Raw genomic sequence first — 542 nt, forward strand, 5'->3', positions numbered from 1 at the left:
CCTCTGGTGTTTGTTGCTCCCTGAATGTGCTCAGCCCCACATGAAATCTGGCGCCGTGTGGAGCTCCCTCCTGAGCAGCACTTACGGTTGATCTTCCAAACGGTCCTCAGATCTGCGGCCTGGGAGCCTGAGGAGAGGCTCCCTGCAAAGCAAGTTTGTTTCTGCATGAATCTCAAAGGATCCAACGGCTCCTTATCTCATCCGAGCCGCCTTCCTCCCGCCATTGTTCTCATTTGTCTTGTCCGCTCGGAAAACATCTTGCTCTTGGCTAGGCTGCCTTGCGTGTCTTTCAACACGGACGCCCAAACAACATTATCTTTGGTGCAACGCTCCGGAGGGGGTCTGGGGCGCTTTCTGGGACCCATGCAAGGGAAGGAGGAATAACTCAGGTCAAAGGCACTGTGTCCCACGGTGCGGGGGAGCCCTCACTTTCCGTCGCATGTACACCAGCCACCGCCTGACGCCAGGCTCAGGGCCTTAAAGGCTACACGGGCCCTCCCTGCAGCAGCGAAGGGGCCGCCGCCGAGGGATCGCCTGCTGTA

Source organism: Miniopterus natalensis, chromosome 3 (genome assembly GCF_054644295.1).
Source record: "Miniopterus natalensis isolate mMinNat1 chromosome 3, mMinNat1.hap1, whole genome shotgun sequence".
Lineage (NCBI taxonomy): Eukaryota > Metazoa > Chordata > Mammalia > Chiroptera > Miniopteridae > Miniopterus > Miniopterus natalensis.